The 19,115-nt window shown below is 49.1% G+C and overlaps 1 long non-coding RNA gene across 1 annotated transcript; it reads left to right on the top strand.

The window, feature by feature from the left end:
- Nucleotides 1-13,581: 13,581 nt before the first annotated feature.
- Nucleotides 13,582-19,001, top strand: LOC310695349. The gene is made up of 3 exons (XR_014520026.1): nt 13,582-16,306; nt 17,182-17,268; nt 17,385-19,001. It is a non-coding gene; the product is annotated as an uncharacterized lncRNA (long non-coding RNA).
- Nucleotides 19,002-19,115: the final 114 nt, after the last annotated feature.

Here is a 19,115-nt window from a genome sequence, read left to right as displayed (position 1 = left end):
GACACAAATAATCCAGCAAAAATGGGTGTCTCCCCCTCCCAACACAGCTGCATTGATTGAGGGGATGGTTAGGAGAGCCCTACTTCTGTGATATGGGGGGCTTTTGCACCCAGCTCGTGACACCGATGGTCCACCCGCGGCTCCTGTCATTCCAGGGATTCAGAGTCCTTGTCCTTGGATCTCTCATGAGTCGGTGTCAGGCTGAAAGCGACACTGGCCTGTGGAACTCATGGCTGCATGAAAAGGGTACACACTGCCATGTGCACAGGGTTACTGTGTGGGAGGTTCTATACTGTGTATGATGCAGTGGGACCTAGAGGCTGATGTCCCTTCACACACACCCCATAAAATATTTGAGGGGGTCAGCCCCCCCAGTTGATGGGCATTGCCATTCAAATGGCATGTGTGTGCTGTGCCATGTGATTGATTATGTGTGACAGGGCTTACTTGGTCCCCCTTATTTTATTCAAGTTGGCACCCCTAATAGCCATCATGGCTAATAGCCCTCTCCTCCATGAATTTGTCAAATCCTCTTTTTAAGTTAGTGGCCATCACTGCCTCCTGCAGCAAAGAGTTCCATATAGTTCCAGAGTGGGTTGCCATATTTCAGGACACCCTGAAAGTTGTTAAGCTTTTTTACGACAAACCCCAAAGTTGTTGAGCCAAAAGACCATGGTTTTTAAATTGCAGGTAGGTAGCCGTGTTGGTCTGCTGTGGTTGAGACAAAATAAAAAAAAATCCTTCCTTAGAAGGAGACTTAGAGACCAACTAAGTTAGTTATTGGTATGAGCTCTAAGGTGCTACTGGAAGGATTTTTTTAATGCACACGAAAGCTCATACCAATAACTAACTTAGTTGGTCTCTAAGGTGCTACTGGAAGGATTTTTTTTAGTTTGTTTTTAAACTGGATTGCCTAAGATCCAAATCAAGGTGCCACCTTTCGGACCCCCTCCCCCACGCCAATCCTGCCTTTGAAATCCCGGTAATGTCTGGGAAAATCCAGACGTAGATGGCAGCCCTAATCCAAGCAATAGCTCAGCTGTCCCATAAGGGGATTGAACCTGCAACCTTGCTGTTATCCGCTCCACGCTCGAACCAACGGAGCTATCCAGGCTGACTACCCATGCTGAAATCTGGACCTTTACAAATAAAGGGGAGAAATAGGGCAGCAAATATTTAACTTGGTAGGTTAATGCTAAACTGAAATGCCTCACAATTTCCACTAAATCACACCTGAGCACTCCAAAATGCTGGGATTGGGGAAACTCTGGTTTCAGCCATCCCCATCATCACACTGATTTTTCAGGTGCCTCCCTGGTCCAGCCTCACCAGAAAATCTCAGAGGTGGCCTAAAATCCAAACTTGTGAGGCTGTGAGATGCCCTTTCACTCAACATTTTGGTGAGATGGCAGAAGCGGGATCGTTTGAGTCTGGGTCCCACAATTTCCACAGATGGCAGAAAGTCAAGAGGTCTGTTTGTGCTCTGGATTCAACTGCTTTGTGACATTACCTCTCTCTGAAATAGCACATTAAAAAGTCCCACAAAAATCAGTGGATCTCCCACAGGGGAAGAGAGAGGAGGCATCCTTTCATTGCCTGTTCATGGTCCCTTCTAGGAAGAACTGGCTACCAGCAGCAAAGGCATCTCTGCCTGTTGGACGGATCCCAGAGAAACACGTCCGGCTATGTTGATTTCAAAGCCTGGCTGAGTGACTATGGCAGCTGTCAGAGATCCTGTGGTGTCCACTCCACAGGCACACACAAAAGGCAACATCTCAGTTCAGGGGAATGCAGTTTCCTTGAAGAGACCATGGAGACCAAGGACACCTTTTGTTATAAGCTGTTTATTCAGAAATATGCAAGTCAAGCAGGGAGCTGAGTAAGTGAGCTGGCAGGTGGGCAAGGCGAGTCTTTTGAAAACACCTGGGACACCTGATGCTGGGGAGCAACTAAGGACCTGCTTTTCTCTTGCTTTCTCCAGAAAGATTCAAAGATGGCGTCATCCCATGGATCAGGTGGGATGGATAAAGTCATTCTGTCCCGCTGAAAAAAGTGGGTCCAAAAACACTCCTGGGTACTTCATGCAATGAAGATGACATTGCAAAGATAAGCACTATTTTATTTTTTTTGAGGGGGGGAATTGGAAAACCACTATGATTATGATGATGATGATTCTTTTTCCACAGACAGGGACTCAAGGTGCCTTAAAGCAACACAGAAGAAATACTAAAAGCTAAGCACGTATGAAAGATAACCATTAACAAGTAATTAAACTCTAACAGAATTAAAGAAATTTAAAAATTAAAATGCAGAGAATAGAAGCAGAGCAGTGGTATTAAAAGTCCTTTCCTTAAAAAACCAACACAGTCAGTTCCCAAAGGCCTGTCTTCACTTGCTGGCAGAAGGACAGCAAGGAGGGAGCCAGTCTGACTTCGCTAGGGAGGGAGTTTCAAAGCCTCGGAGCATGCTGTGGTTTCAGCAGGGGTAGCTAACTTGGTCCCCTGCAGATGTTGCTGGACTGCAAAACTTCCCATCCCCCTTGGCCATGCTGGAGCGAATGGGACTTATAAGAGCCCATCCACATCTGGAGGGTATCATGCTGGCTGCCCTGGGGCTGAACGTGGGAGACCCAGGTTCAAATCTCCACTCAGCCATGAAACTGACAGGCCAATCACTGACTCTGGGCTTAAGCCTACCTCACAGGGTTGTTGTGAGGATAAAATGGGGGAAAGGAGAGAATCACGTGCGCCACCTTGACCTTTTGGGAGGGGAAGAAAAGGTGGGGTATAAATGTGATTAATAAAACTAATAAGCCAGGGCAGTATATTGCCACAGAAACTAAATAAATAGAGACGTTTCAAGCATGGCAAGATATGTCAGGTCTGTCTTTCCCCTTCCGCGGTCTGGAGATGGTATCCCTGAAGTGCTGCACTGCAGGGGGTTGGACTAGATGACCCTTAGGATCCTTTCCAATTCTATGATTCTGAGTTGCCTATGTGTATATTGAAGAGGGCAGCAGACAAGCAGTTCTGGAGCCACAGTCTCCTGACAGGTTCTCTGAGGCTATTGGATGTTTCCCTAGGAAGCTGCTGAACTGCATCACAGAAATATTGCAAGTCTCTCCCGTGACATCATTCAAAGGAAACCACCCCAGGGAATGTGCTGGGACCCCTGGAAACCTCCATTCGCTCCAGAGGCTGCCATGCATGGTAACAATGGCATAAACTTCCACGGACTGGAGTGAGAAAGCGCTTCCACTAGTCTTTGATGTTCTAGCTGCCGGAGACCAACCCTCTCTGCCCCTCTCTGAAAGTTGCGCGTCGCTGAGTCAGGCAAGAGTTAACAGGCTCCTGACGACACACAAACACAAAATGCATGCCTTTTAATTTAATTTAGCTTTAATATGTAAAACTGTTGCTCTTGGCCAGAGGCACCAAGGCTTGGCCAAGAGTACGGCAATCATGTGGCTTTCAGAATCAATGCACGCTTTTAAACTCGCAAGCCAGGCTATCAGGCAAGGCACAGAGTGGTGGGCCATCATCATTCATACGCAACACATCCCCTTGGGATCTTTCAAAGGGGCTGCTCCCAAATGCACGTGTGTGTGTGTGTGTGTGTGTGTGTGTGTGTGTGTGTGTGGAGTGTAGGAGCCCAAGGCTGAGGGAGGTTGCTGGCCCCCCTCCCTTTCTTGCTGCCAGGCTACTAACCCTTTTCATCTGGCTCCAAATGTTAACTCTCTCTGCTCCTATGTGAGCTGCCCTATTCCTTAGGCAGGAGCCATCTCAGAAGGAAGCTGGCCCTATGGCTGCTGGCACACATCTCCAGACACATCCTGGCTGCTGGGACAACATCAGGAGGCCCTGGCCAGGCCCAGTAACCCTCTAAAAGGGTGGTGGGCAGCAGGATGAGCTGCAGGGCTTGCAGGGAAAATGGGGGCAGCAAGGGCTCCTGGACCTGAGTGTGACCAGCCTTACTTGCTGACACTCCTTCTTTTACACACTTGCTTTTCACGTCATTGTCCATCTCTATCTCACCACTCAGAGGCTGTTTCCAGAAGCAGCTTTTCTTCTTGGCTCAGAGCCCCTGAAACCAGCTCAACCTCTGAAGACAAAGGTTGTCTCCAGACCATCAAGCATGTACTGGGAACTTTAAAAAGTGTGGGACAAACAGAGACATATAGGCACCTTGCAAACAAGTCAGGATGAGTGCAGGATGGATGATGCTCCTTGCCATATAACTGCTCCACAGGCAAATCACTGCTTTGGGGCTGATAGGGTTGCAGTCCAAAGTATCTGGAGAACTTCAGGTTGGGAAAAGGTGCTCTAGAGAAGGTCTTGGCTGCATGTACAACCCGTCTCAGGGGAGCAGCCCAGTTTCTTGCCTGTTGAAATGGCCCCTTTCCCATCGGCAACCCTCCCTTCGCCAGGCTTGGAAGTCTTTCGGGGAAAGGCAAAATGCTCTCGGCGGAGGGACAGATCACCTTTCTTCGTAGCCCTGTAAGGGATTCCAATATCAATAGACAGAAGAAAGGAGGCATAGAACTCGGACGGGGAGCCTGCCCAGAGTCCTTTCGGGATGGAAGGGGCAGCAGACGCAGGCAAGGCTGTATCTCAGGAAGCCGGGAGACTGTGGTTCCTGGCGCCTGTGCAGCAGCTCACTTCCTCCCTGCCGGTTGGGCTTGGAAACCTGCACATGGAAAGGAGGGAGGATTGGACCAGAAGGCATCCCGGCAGAGCCATGCGTTGGAGTTGAGAGGAAGGAGGCCGAGCCTCTTCCATTTGCCTTGCAGACTGAGGCCCTTGTGTTATCCAGCCCTGCTCTTTGCCCCCTTTTGACAGCATCCTGAGGAATGTTGGTGGGAGGAAGGAAAAGAGGGAGGCAATAGCACAGTACAAGCAGAAGCAAGGTGGCATGGCCAGAAGTGGTACCAGGCGGCCAGAACCAAAGGATGGAAAGGCTGTAGCTCAGCTGCCTTGCATACAGGAGCTTCAGTCTCCCTGATGGCATTTCTAGATAGGGCTGAAAGAGACCCTGGAAAGCAGCTGCCAGTCAGTGCAGACAATGCTGAGCAAGAAAGACTCCAAGGGTCTGATTCAGTATAAGACAGCTTCCCATGTTTTCCAATGAGAGCACAGTGGCAAGCAACAGAATGCCAGGAAGAAAGAGCACCTATGAATAAGAAGGGGGTGGGGTGTATGGGGAAGGGTAAGACCTCTCCTGGGGGACACTTTGTGCTTCTTCTGGGGTAGTTTGGTCGCCACCCTGCACTCGCCTGTGGCTCCTAAAAGCTGTCAGCATGAGATAGGGGGCACACCCCAGGAACGGTTTTGACTGACCAGCTAAACCAGGGGAGGGTAACCAAGGGGTCTCAAATCCTTGGAAGTTAGGGGCTTCCTCTGCATGCGAAGACAGGCTTCAGAACATTGAGTGACGAGACCAATAGTGGGCCCAGTGGCCAAGAAGGTGGTGTCTGAATGTGCTGTAGAGGGAAGTGAGGGGCAGATGGGGCTTATCAACCTGGGAAGGTAGCTCATCTAGGAGAAGGAAAACTCTGGTCCTAAACCTCCGCTACCTTTTGGGATGCCTTCAGGAGGCTAAGGAGTAACAAATAAGATGGTGCCTTGCATGCCTCCTGGCAATTCCTGCAGCCAAGCTAGCGCCAAACATATTGCTTTGACTTCCTTTGGACCACATCAGTGAAGCCAAGATGGGGGTCTTGTCATCTGGGCAGCCCAGGACCTCTGTATACATTGTGCCCCAGGGAGGTCACTTTAGTGCTGGTAATGCAGCAGTTTGACCACCCCCCAGAGCCACACTTCATTGTCTCTCAAGACACATGGATGCCAACAACAACAAGGGGGGAAGAGGACTCTGGGCCAGGCATCCCAAGAGGTGATAATGCGGGAGGACCCCTGCATTTTACATATCCATTGGAACAAACCCGCAATGATTTCGTGCTGCAAGGCCTTCAAATGTCACATCTGAGACAGGATATAAAGCAGAGAAAAGCCATTCCATCCTTGTCCATACGGCAACACCCTCTGCCTGCCCTCCTGACTTAACAGGGATTGGCAGCAACCCAGTGGCAGAGAAGCTGTTTTGCATGCAGAAGGTCCCAGGTTCAGTCCCTGGCAGCATCTCCAGGTAGGGTTGGCCAAAGGACCTCTGCCTCAATGGAGAGCCATTGCTGCCAGCCAGGGTAGAGTCATTCTGACTCAGCACAAGGATCAGCACAAGTCTGACTCAGCACAAGGCTGGTTCCTATGACTTACACTTGGCCAACACAGATTGAGTCTGCAGGGGAAGGAGGAGCCTGGCTGCTCCAACTTGGTGGACAAGAGTTGGGCAGATGGATAGAGTTGGTGGGATGGGCTGTAGGGATCCCAGTCAAGCCAGCCCCTGAATGAATGCCTGTGATGGCACTCCAGACCCCTAGCCGCCCAAACCTGCCTCTAGGGAGGAGCTTTGCCTCTCCAGAAATGTCTGCACCTGCCCCAGCTTGAGCTGCATCCATCACGCTCATAGCGAGGGAGCTCTAGCTGAGGTGGAAGAACTTGTTCAGATTGATCCTTGGGAGATAAATTTATCTTCCTCTGGAATTTCACAGAAATAGATGGAGAGAGAGGCTGGGAGGGGTTCAAGTTTCAAAGGGCTACTACCAGAGGCAGTGCTCTCTGAGGAGCCAGCAAGCTTATGCAGAGAAGGAGGGAGGAGGAAGAGAAAGCAAGGATCCCGAACCCAGAAGGCAAGGCAAAGCCACAATAATCTAGGGCAGTCAGGTGCCCTCCCGCTCTTCCGGACTACAACTCCCATCAGCCCCTGAGCAGCATGGCTGTGCACTCCAATTGGTCCCAGTATCTCATAGGATTACAGTGGTACCTTGGGTTACAAACGCTTCAGGTTACAGACTCCGCTAACCCAGAAATAGTACCTCGGGTTAAGAACTTTGCTTCAGGATGAGAACAGGAATCGCATGGCATCGGCACGGCGGAAGGCCCCATTAGCGAAAGTGGTAACTCAGGTTAAGAACAGTTTCAGGTTAAGAATGGACCTCCAGAACGAATTAAGTTCTTAACCCGAGGTACCACTGTATATAATTGAAGAGCTGAAAGGGTCATTTAGCCCAATCCTGTGCAATGCACAATTCACAGCTACAGCTGTGCTGGCTGGGTCAGGTGGTCCAAAAGAGCTGGAGGGCTCTATGGCCTGGTCTTCACATGCAGCAGAACACAATGGCAACCTCTCAGCTCCAAGACTGCGGGCTGGACTGCAGGGGTGTGTGTGTGTTTAGAGTGTCAGCTAGGAGCTGGGAGACTAGGGTTCAAATATCCACTCAGCCATGAAGCTCCCTGGGTGTGACCTTGGGGGCCAGTCACTGCCTCTCAGCCTAGCCTACCTCACAGGGTTGTTGTGGAGAGAAAATGCAGGGGACTATGTATGCTTCTTTACGCTCCTTGGATGAAAAGGTGGGATAGAAATGCAATTAAACAAACTCACTCTTCCAGCTTCCAACAGTCTGCAGTCCTCTACCACCATCCCATCCTACAGCATATGCAAGATAAACCTTTGAGAAACAAGCACACATTCCAGGCAGAGCTGAGATTTGCTGCCTCATCAGCTTTGTTCTGTGCCACATAAAACAAACAGAGAAGCTTTTCCCCAAAAGAAGATACTGGGGTAGGAAAAACTGCACCAGTGGATTTCCTGCCTGCCAGAGAGAGGCTCCTGACAGTCACAAAATGGCTACCCAGCTCAACTCCAAATATTGCAGAACAAAGTCCTGCTTTGCTGGACCCAAGCCACTCCATTGGCCCTTCCAGGCAAAGTGTCTGTGTCCAACAGGGGAAGTCGAGTGCTTCTGGGAAACCCCAAAGAGGCACTGCCAGTCAGAGTGGACAATACTGAGCTAGATGGACCAATGGTCTGACTCGGTATAAGGCAGCTTCCTTTGTTCTTGGTTCACAGCTCATTCTCTCAGCCGCAGCATTGCAGCAACTCTAAAGGTTAATGTAGGATGGAGCATGTGGCCTGAAAGGGTTATCCTGGCTGCAGAACACACACCGTTAGGGCAGCTCAGGTGGTTCTCTGTCCCCTTGGCCAGGTGTTCCTCATGGGAGCCCAATGAGAGGAGAACCGAGTGCAGGATTTTGCAGCTCCGCCAGCCATAAATCCAAGCTGCCGTTATTTTTATGCCAGGGGGCGTGTTAAGCTCACTGGCATTTCCTGTAATGTCCTGGCACTGGGAAGGAAAGCTGAGCTGGGAGGACAGCTTTGGAAGCAACGCTAGGCTGCCCTGCAAAGATCAGGTTCTCTGCGGACAGGCAGGTGGCAGGACAGGTAAACAAGAGGCGGCAGCGGCTCCAGCAGCACCTGGGAACAATGCTGTGGGGAAGGGAAAGAAAGAGGTGATCAGAAAGAGACTCTGGGGCAGAAGCAGGAGAACAGAGGAATAAGAGCCCAGTGGCAATTGTGTGCTAAGCAAAGGGACCTCTTACATTTCCTGGTTACCTGAATTGCACAGAAACAAAACAGGGGTCCAGATACTAGTATAAAGCGTTTCCTGAAGCTGCATCAACCACAGAGCTTTCCAACTGCACAGAATACAGAGTATGTTTCCATACCATGCATCCCAGTCCCTGGGAATGGTCCAAACTGCACTCTGAAATGTGGGGCCTAAGAAGGAAGATAGAGGTTCTCTGAGTATGGGCAGAGTGCCTCTCAGCTGTCCAGTTTCTGTTGGACCCTAGAATTTATTCCACACCTGTAAGAGGCCCATCATTAGCCAAGATGGACCCCAAATGTTCTTGCTTTCAGCATCAAGGTTCTTGTGCAACTTTCTGAATTGTGGAAGTGTGAAATCTTTGGACTCTTTGGGAGCAAGATTTGTTTGTTTGTTTCATGAAATTTATATACCACTTAATTGTAAAAAACAACAACACCAACAAACCTCAACGCGGTAATTTGTTTATTTATTAGAACTGTTTCTATACCACCTGATAAGCTGAATTCTCACAAGGTGACAATCCTGTCTGTGGATGTTTCCTGGGTCCAGAACTTGTGACAAGAGGAAGGCGACAATTTCAAAGAGGCATAGGTTCCAAAATGTTATGCCAAGGGTCTTTGTGCATCCCTTCAGGGATTTGCTATTACGTTGGCTCCAAACAGAGCTGGTCTTCTAAGGAATGGGGCAGACGGACTTTGTACTCCTAAAGCAGTTGCAAAACTCTGTGTTGAGAACCTAAGAAGAGCCTTGCTGGATCAGGCCAGGGGGGGCCCTTCTAGTCCAACGTCCTGTTCTCACAGAGGCTGACCAGATGTCCTTTGTGAATACCAGCAAGCAGGACCAGAGCACCAGAGCCCTCTCCCCTCCTGTGGTTTCCAGCAACTGGTATTCAGGAGCATTTTCCTGCTCTCCTGAAACAGCCAGCAACCTTGGACATTTCTGCACCTGGAGCAAAAAGGTAAAGTCTGACTCCTGGTTCCCCAGCCCTGAAGTGGAACTTCTTTCTCTTCAAAGACCTTTGGAGGTGAGAAGAGGCCATGAAAAGGGGCACCCAGTCCTCTGGCTTGCTGCTCCTGCACAAAGAGACCACTTAATTCTGCCAGCCTTGCTTTCCTGCCACCTCTGGCAACTCAGGGAGGCCCTTTTCTTCCACTCTTCCTGTGCGTTATTAATAATATGAGGAATAAACAGGGGGCTCCGAGTCAGGCCAGAGCGTGTGCAGCTGACCCCTGGCTGCTGGCACAAGGCACCCCCTGGTGGGATGGGCCTTGGGTTTTTTCAGCTACATCAACCCCCCCCACCCCACCCCCTTGCTGAGGCTGTGCTGAGAGGCCTCTCAGTATTCCTGTGTAAAGCAGCAGCAGCCTTAGTAATTCTAGCAGCTGTGAGAGCTAAATTGGGCAGGAAGGTCAACCTGAGCCATTCCCCTTATACACTGCTTTGTATGCAAAGCGCACCCCCACCCCCGAAAAAGAATCCCTAGAGCTGTAAAAACGCTGCAGGACAGAGTCAGACCAAGCCTGCAGAATCCTTTGAGGCAGCCTGCTGCGTTTTTTACCTTCCCAAGGTAGAGCTCCATTTCCTCGCCAGCCCCCCCCCCCCAGCTGAGGCTCTCTGCTCTGCCAACCAGCTGGCCCCTTCCAGTTGCTCCCTTGTTTTCCCTCTCACCAGGCTCCCTGGAAAGTGCGGTGTTTTTCTTCCCTCCACAGCTCACGCCTCACCTGAAAGGCCAATTGTGCTCCGAGCCCAGTTAAAAAGGTCTTGCAGGAACTTTGGCTTAGCTCTGCCGGGGGCCCTTTTCCAATCTAAACGGAGCTGAAAGGGCTCCTCTGTCAAGGGGGCTGAGTGTGCCCACGGCTGGCCTCTGGGCTTCGCCGCCAGGAGGTGAAACAAGATTCTGTGCCCATCCACAGCTTCACCCTGGGTGATAAGGCGCCTTTATTCAACTTGCTTGCTTTAGAGGCTTGGGTTCTCTTCAGAGCCAGAGCAGGGAATGTGCGGAGACTCCCTCTCCCACTTTAGCACATCTTGGGGAGCCCCAGGAAAAACACCACAACCTCACCCTGGCTTCATAAGCAGCCATAAAAGGTAAAAGGTAAAGGGAACCCTGACCGTTAAGGGAACCGGCGTTTGCCCGCAGACAGCTTCCGGGTCATGTGGCCAGCATGACTAAGCCGCTTCTGGCGAACCAGAGCAGCGCACAGAAATGCCATTTACCTTCCCGCCAGAGTGGTACCTATTTATTTACTTGCACTTGACGTGCTTTCGAACTGCTAGGTTGGCAGGAGCATGGACCGAGCAACGGGAGCTCACCCTGTTGCACAGTTTCGAACCGCCGACCTTCTGATCGGCAAGCCCTAGGCTCTGTGGTTTAGACCACAGCACCACCCGCGTCCCATTAAGCAGCCATAGCATTCAGAACCCAAAGAATCTTGGGAATGGTGGTCTTGATGCTAAGGTTTCTCCGACGTGATTCCTAGCCCTCCTTCACAGAACTGCAACTGGGAGGGTTCCATGGGAAGAAGGACTGACTATCCTGCCAGCTTAAGTCTGTAGCATGGTGCAGATGTGCCAGGCCAAATCATCTATGGCCTCCTTCCCCAAGCTGGTGCCCCTTGGAGGTTTTGGATGGTAACTCCCACCATTGTATGGTTGTACTGGCTAAGGGCTGTAGTCCGAAGCATCCAAGGGCACCTGCTGGGGGATGTTTGGTCTGCTGGGTGGTGGTAAGATTTTCTGGGCAAGTGTTGGCCCAACAAAAGCTCCATCCATGTGGTTCTTGGGAAGCTGCCTTACCCTGAATCAAATCCCTGGTCCACCTGTCTCAGTATTATCCACACCGACTGGACTGGCAGCATCCCTCCCAGGGTTTCAAATAGGGAGTCTGTTCTAGTCCTACCTGGATGCCATTGGGGATTGAGCCTGGGACCTTCTGCATGCCAAGCGGGTGTCCTGCCACTGAACTGCAGCCCATTCCATCCCGTAGCTTGGCTCTAAGGGTTTGTCCACATGGGACCAAAATGTGGGCTGCACCTCCATGTCGTCCGGAACCTTTTCCACTTTAAAGGCAGAGTTTCCCCTTGATTTAGACATTCCGAGGATTGAAAACCCTCTCCCTTAAAGGGGAAAAGATCCAGGATGGGGATGATGTCATTTGGACACTCCTACTTAATGGGAAGACTGGCCAAGGCAAGTCCACAATTTGTTCTGGTGTGGACAAACCCTATGTCTATTATTACCTAATGTTGGAAGATTGAGGACATATAAAAGGACTTATTCATGCAGTACATAGTTAAATGAGGCAACCTGCCTTCTACAGGAGGCAGTGATGAGCACCACCTTGGATGGCTTTAGGAGAGGATCAGGCACATTCGTGGAGGAGAGGGCTATCAATGGCTACTAGCCTGGATGGCTATGTCCTGCCTCCACAATTGGAGGCAGCAGTGCTTCTGAAGCTATCAGCTCTTATAATTCTATGATTCTGTTCTATGAATTTCTTGCCCTCAATATTAGGCGGGCTCACATGCTTCTTCCCCCTGCCAATCATTATTTTACAGCTAACCGTATTGCTGAGTAGCGGGGGGTGGGGTGGGGACACTTTTATTAGCTCTTCTCCTATCAAACTAGGGCCACAGTGGCACAGCTATCTCCTTTTGGGACACTCTCCAGAAATGTGGCTTCTGAGGGTGTCAAGCTTGCCAGGGATTGGCTGCCCTCTTGTGATGGCTCCCAAGTGCTTGCCATGCGACTTGCCCCACCCTGCTACAAACCTGCACCCGCTTCTCCCTCCCAGATGCTCCCACAAAACAAAACACAGCCAGGGCATGGAGACTGAGGGCTAGGCACAGGGACACCATTTCTGGTGGCATCTGCATGGCGGACGTTTGCCGCAAGTCCCTTTTGGCCAGCTTGACGACCCAGGGGGCTACCAGGCTCTTATCCTTCCCTCTGGAATTCCCCTAGTGGCAAGCAGGTTGGCTTTTGACATCATAAATATCCAAGGCCCCTCACACAAGGCTGTTCACTGTAACTTTCCCTGCTGCTACCTTGCGGACTTGAGCTCCTGCTCAGGGGTTCATCCAGCAGCGGTGGTAAGGCCTGGGGTGGGTTAAGAGGAGTTGGGGTGGGGTTCGGCTACAGTTCAGCAGCACAGATTCTTCTTTCTTTGCCTATCCCCACATCCCCCCCTGCTGCTGCCCCCCCCAATAACTCCCAGCCTAGAGGCTGGTCCTGGCAGCAAAGCCTCTCCTCCTCCTCACACAAAGTGGCTCCTTGTCTGGCCTTCCCAGCAGTGGGCTGCGGAGAATTTCATGGAACCAGCTCCATTTCCTGACGGAGTTTTATTACATTCCCAACAGAAATAAATAAATAGGAGAGAAACGCAGGGCATCTTGGAGCCTCCTGAGCAGAGCAAAACTTGGGGCTTGCTGCAGAGGCTGTTCTCAAGAAACAAGCCCAGTGTGACAGGGGCTGAGGGGCACCACCACATGGATAAGTGGGGCCGCTTCTGGCCTGAGTCTCCTCCTGGGGCAGACCCAACCTACTACTGTTCCAGGGGAACAAGGAGGCTTCCAGCGAAATGGATTACTTAGTGGGCACTGCTCAGAATTGCTGCACTAGTTTCAGCTAGGAGAAGAATGTCCACTCTGTTTCCACACTTCCAACATCTTGTGGCCCCCCTTTCCTCAACCCCAAATGCAGTAAGGGATAATTTTTGTATTGTGGGGGCAGGGGGAGAAGGAATTAATGTACAGTTATTGGGGACTCAACACTGGAGGTGCAGAAACCATAGCTGTTTTGCACTTGTGAGGACCTGTATACATTCTGCTGGTCTGGCAGATGCCTCCAGGGTGGAAGGTCTTCTCAAGGCCAGCCCACTGGCTGCCATACCTCTTCTCCCAAGATTGCCTTGTTGAGAGGGTTCCCCCACCATCCCTGGAAAGCAAGTGAGTTACTCCCAGTTAGAGGGAGTAACTACTAGTGTCACTTACCCTGGGTGGCACAGCCCTTTTTGGGGAAGCTGCCCCAGCCATAGTGAAAATGTGGCAAGAGAGGAGGGGAGCGGGGAAGGAAAACCCTTGCACTAGTATTTGACCGCTACACTGCTCAGTTTCAATTGCCATTTACAATGGACGTGATCCTGAATGCATCAACTGCATCTTGATTTGAGTTGTAGCATGCTCTGTTTGGGGCTGTTCCTAAAAATCTCTTGGAAGCTTCAACCGGTGATAAATTATGCTGCTAAAATCCTGACCTCTTTGCAGTATCGGCTGTGCTACCTGCAAGTTCATTTGCAAGTGCAACTCAATGTGCTGTTTATCAGTTTCAAAGGACAGTCTCCTCCCATGTGAATCTGTGCATCCTTTAAGAGCAGCTGTGGTGGCCCATTAGTGTGTTCTGTTGCTCTGTGTGGTTGGTGGCAACATGCAACACGGCTTCCTCAGCCGCAGAGCCCTGTCTGTGTTGCAGAAGTTATCAGGGCTCTTCAACCTCAGGTCCTTATATGCTGTTGGCCTGCAACTCCCAGCATCTCGGCTCCTGACAGTGTTTGAAGGTTGCTCTCTTTAAAGGAAACTTTTCTTCTGTTGCTCTTTAATTTTATTAATTGCTAGCCCTGCCTTCCCCCTGCTTTAGACTTGAATTGTGTTGGCATTAAATGAGGGCGGGTTGCTGTTAATTGTATTTTTGTGTTTGTTCTTACACTGGAAGTATTCTTTCGAAGGGAGAAAGACCAGATACATTATTTGTATAAACAAACTAGCAAAACAACTGCATCAAAGCAGAGCTCTTTGCAAAGCCAACAGCTACCTTAGATTAAGAGAAATATTGCTAAACCTGAGCTTCTAGCCACCCTAGAACAGATGCCAGGTCAGAACCCGTGTAATGGAGTGGAAGAAGGACTTAGTAATGGGAGATGCTTGATGGGACAAAGTTTCAGCTTCTCCAGCATTCAGCAACTCACCTGCTCTCACTTCCCTGTATTGCCAGATCCCACCCTGAATAGCTGCTCTCCTGCAGCTAGAGCCAGGCTTTGAGAGAGTGGAAAGAAAGATGATAAGCACCACCAGTGTCAGCAGTTTCTTCTAAAGCACAGCAGAAGTCTGCAGAAGCAGTTGAATCCCCTTTCAGCGATAAAAGAGAATGAGAAAGAAAAGAGAATGGAATGAGCATACACCTGCCACGAACAAAGACAGATACTCCTTCCGAAAGAAGTGCATGGAAAAAGAGAATCACTGTCTCGAGCCAATGTGTGCTCACTGCACCTCAGCTTAATGCAGGAATGTAAAAAGGACCTGGCTGCTTGGATCAGGCCAAAGACCTACAAAGTCCAGTTCAGCATCATGTTTCCCACTGTGCCTCAAGAAGCTTATCATTGCTACCTTTTTTGAAGGATCAAATTCCATAGTTTTAACTATGCGCTGTGTGAAGTTTCGTTGGATGACCCCACAGTATTAAGAGATGATAGTACATATTATGAGAGAGGGAGAAAAGCCTATCTCTATTCACTTTCCCATCTTTTTATACACATCTACCATGACCTGTTTTTTTCCTAAACTAAGTAGCAGCAAATGTTTTAACCATTTCTCCTAGGATATTCAATCCAGATCTTATCTGGGAGGAAGAGGGAGTCTTCCCTTCCATCAGGATCTTTCTGTCCCTATCCCCACTTTCAAGTTTCCTACATCAAAATAAAGTTTGAGAGAGAAATGCATTGCTCTTGCCACCACAAGCTACTTTAATGTCCAGCTCTCTGGGCATCGGGTGGACCCTCCTGTTGCCACCTCAGTGGAAACACCTCAAAGTGACATCTCTTTACAAACACTGGGTGAAGAGCTACTCTCAAAGACCCCTTTATTATTTTATTTGACTTCTCTAAAAATGCAGAGGATCTTTTTTGCTTTAACCACCACCACTACCACCTGAATAATTTACCATGGCTGGACATGAGGGAATTTGCAGTGGAAAAACCTTCAGCTATGCTAAACCAAAATATTATTTACCATTTACTTGGTAATGCTGATCTCCGCCTTCTAAGGAAAAAAAATATTGATTTAACAGGACTCAGCAGTTTGGGGGTTCTGCCAGTGCCACCTAAATATAGCTCATGAAAAACAAATGGATCCTGTAATGGGGGGGGGGGGGTGAAGAGGATGGGGGGGGGGGAGAAACATACAGCATTCTTCCAACTCTGTTTTATCAAACTAGGTGGGGAGAGGCCTTTTTCATCCAGAGAAGAGGCGTGCTGCAGCTCAGATGCACCTGACCCTTTGTTTAAAGGCAAGAATTTGCTGCTCCCGCCCCCCATCATCTGAAACATCACTGCACTTGAGCAGGAAGGTGGGTGTAATTGCCTACAGACAGCATGACCTGGAACTGCCAAGAACCTGGCTGGCTTCATGCCTTTCCTGGCCTTCTCCACTTTGCCCAGTTTGAGAACAACAGGATCCTGGAGAAAGAGGACCCTCTGCAGCGGCATTCTGAGCTGGGTTAAGAGCCAGGAATAGCCACACGCCCATGAGATTTTTAATGGCACAGGTTTTCGCGGTCTAGAGCTTTGCCAAAACAAATTTGTTAGTCTTTAAGGTGACAGAAGACTCTTTTGTTTTTGCTGCAACAGACTAACGCAGCTACCCTTTTGGAAGAAGTCCACGAGATGGAGAGCAGCTTGACTGTTGCCACTGTGAGCTGTTTACTCTGGAGAAACCTTGCGAGAGTTCAAAGCTCCAAGCTGAGGTGTGCTGCCAGGATGGGCCATAAGCAAGCAGGATCCGATAGCAGAGTCTGCCTTGCTGTTGTTTGCAGGTAGGGGGAAAATGGAGTTGGGTTGGGTCAGTGTGGTAGTTAGCAGAAGGGACCTTTTGAAGTAAGCGTCCTTGAGGCATTAAACTGAAATGGAAAGGCTGCATGGACTGAACCATTCAGCCCTCCAGAAAGGATCAAGGGCCTACAAGTAGGAACTGGCCTTGCAGAGTTAACAAGCCCAGCAGCTTGGAAGTGAGAGACACAAATTACATAGTGCAAGAGAGCGGACCTTCTACAGTATCTGATCCTCTCTATGGAGAGCACACTGGTTAGAAAAAGCAGGACTAAGACCACAGAAACAGGGGAAGACTTGGCAACTTTATGTTTGCAGACTTTCTAGGTAAGTTTCAGGAAAACAATAGCCAGCAATGCACCTCTTCCACATATCCACAAGTTTGTTTCTAATCCAGAGCATCAAAAGTTAGAATTGTGAAGCTCCTCATCTTCTTTTCCCCCCATTATGGCTATTGGGGGGGGGGTGATTATTGGTCTGTCTGAATCCTCAGTCAGCTTCTTTGGATGTTCCCAAGTTCTAGTGTTATGATAGGGAGAAAAACTTTTCTTCTCTATCCACTTTCTGCATTCCATGCATACTTTTATACATTTCTATCATGTTGCCTCTTACTTGCCTTTTCTCTAAACTAAAAAGCCACAAAGACTGCAATCTTTCCTTGTTGGGGAATCCTTCCACCCTCTTGATCATTCTGGTTGCCCTTTTCCAACACTACAGTACCCTTTTAGAGGTAAGCAGAACCGTAGACACTATTCCAAAGTGAGTGCACCACACGTTTTCTGTGACAGTGTTATGATATCAGCAGTTTATTTTCCATTCCTTTGCTAACAATCCCTAGCACGCAATATGCCTTTTTTTACAGCTGTCACATGATGGGTCAACATCTTCACTGAGCTATTCGTGACTCCAAGGTCTCGCTCCTGGTCAGACACCACCAGCTCCAGAAACTGTGAGTCCTTGATCACAGAATCTATGGCATTCTTCTGAAACTTTTAACAGCATTAATGCCAGCATTTCTATGTTGTAATGGGTATTTTGATTCATTTAAAACTTTGCATTTTACAGCATACATTTGTGTACCATGGGTTTTGAGTATGTGGTGCAGCCTTTCCACTGAGCTGCAGGAGAGGAGAAGGAGGACTGCAGGGCCTCTCTATCAGTGATGTGGAAAGACCAGCAACTTTTGGCACCTTCTCTCCTGGAAATCTTTTGGCTTTAGCTGCTCATTACCATAACTTTGTTAATTTAAAGAAACAGTGCCCAGATTTGGATTTTCCTCCTCCCTCCCCAACCCATTTTCCTTATGCGTCATGCTTTTTTAGACAATAAGCCTTGAGGCTAGAGACTGCGAGTGAGTATACATTGTGTGATAATGTGCATTCAAGGCTGCAGATAGGCATCTTTTTGGGATGCTGTACACACAATGCCATCCCCATGTTGTCTCTGTTCCACTGTATTTGCCAATCCAAAGCACATTCTGCTGAAACGGTTTTAATCTGTTTTGTGCCGAGAATGCATTTCTCAAGCACTTCCTGCCTACATGTGCATTTGTGAATTATGCTTACAACTTCCACAAACTAAAATGCATTCATCAGCCCTCTGCTGATGCACTTTAAATAAGCTTTCCAAGTTGAGTTCAGCCTCTCCTCTCTACCCTCTCGGGTAAATTTAAGGACCTCCCTTGCAAGGTCTTCTTAGATGAGGGACTTCAGATTTTTTTTCCCAATTAGGGAATTGAAACCAGGATCTTTCATATGCACGCATATGCTCCACCATGGAGCTTCACCCCACCTAATCCCCACAGATACCGCAAACAAGTCAGTTTCCCCATCTCTCTCTCTTGAACAATTTTTTAATGAGAAAAGGTTGCAGGACATTTGGTGTCACCTAAGTTTTGCTGATGCAGGGGAAAGCCTCCAACACCAACTAGATGAAGTAGGTGAGTAATTTTGGTGAAGCACACATGGGATTTCCTGGAGACATGCATGATCAGCAAGAGCGGAGAAGGGGGGGGGAACCTCTGCCCCCAAAGGGGGCTCAGTCAGCAACAGGAGCAGCAGCTACCTAATGTACTGCTGCTGCTCAAAAGAAGGATCCCATCTGAGGAAGAACAAGGGAAGGCCTGAAGCTGGCAAAGGGAAGAAAGACGCTGCGGTGTAAAGCTGCCTCAGGAGCCTCCCCTGAATCCCTGCTCAAAGAACACCTCATTCATCACTTTTAAACAGAAGTGGCTCACTTGCCGGAGATGGAGGCGGGAGGACAAAAGGAGCAACAATGGTTGGCGCTTGCAGCCAGGCAGCCAGCCGCAAACTGACACATCGGCCTACTGTTCCAGCTCACTGGGGAAGAAAGGAATTTCTGTATAAATCACACCAACCATCAGGTTTCTCACTTCCTGTCCACAGGACTTCCCGTCTCTCAGAACGCAACAGCATGAAGGGACTCTCTCTCTATATATATATTGGGGGGGAATGGGAGAAGTTAATTTTTTAAAAAATATATATAAAGAGAGTCTCTTTCAGCTAATAATGAAGCGAACAGTATATTAAGAAGGAAAACATTCAGCATTAACCTTGGAGGGGAAAGACAGAAAACCTTTTCATAATGCCCTGGCCACAAAACAACAACTGCCAGTTAAATCAGCTCCGTTCCCCAGCCACTGCCAACATAAACTCAGGGGCAGCCATAGGAGAACATTTGAACCAACATCTTCCCCTCTTCTCACTCTCCCCCTCTCCCCAACCAGGAAATAAAAAATAATAACAACTCAGGAAGGCTGAAGGTGCCAGCCATAGG

The sequence above is a fragment of the Podarcis liolepis genome (genome assembly GCF_965112155.1).
Source record: "Podarcis liolepis genome assembly, chromosome: 16".
Classification (NCBI taxonomy): domain Eukaryota; kingdom Metazoa; phylum Chordata; class Lepidosauria; order Squamata; family Lacertidae; genus Podarcis; species Podarcis liolepis.
Note: the sequence above shows the minus strand (reverse complement) of the source record. Positions and strands in the feature narration are given on the sequence as shown.